The sequence below is a fragment of the Cervus elaphus genome, chromosome X, assembly GCF_910594005.1.
Source record: "Cervus elaphus chromosome X, mCerEla1.1, whole genome shotgun sequence".
NCBI lineage: Eukaryota > Metazoa > Chordata > Mammalia > Artiodactyla > Cervidae > Cervus > Cervus elaphus.
Window position 1 is genome coordinate 176,421,840 of NC_057848.1, and position 440 is coordinate 176,422,279.

Below are 440 nucleotides of genomic sequence, written 5' to 3' on the forward strand. Positions count from 1 at the left end.
CTTTATAAATAGTTCATTTGCATCCCATTTTACGTTTCCCCTGTAAGTGATGTCATAGGATATTTGCTTTTCTCTTTCTGACTTAACCTCACTTAGTATGGTCATCTGTAGGCCCAACCGTCTTGCTGTACATGGAGTTACTTATTCTTTGTCTTAGTTGAGTAATAGTTCATTGTGTATATACTGCATTCTTAATGCAGTACGCAACAGAAGAAAAGTCTTCACTTACAACGAAAACTCAGTATTGTATGTATCATTATTCTCCTCACCCATTGGAGGTTTTCAGTTCTTATTTAAGACAATTGTCTGTGAAAGACAGTGGATGAGGGGAAAAATGACCATTGACATGCCTCTATTTCAAAGGATTGTTTTATAGCAGCCTTTGTAAAAGATGGCTGTGCAAATAGGAAATTTGAATCGAGTCTCCTTGTGATGCGTTT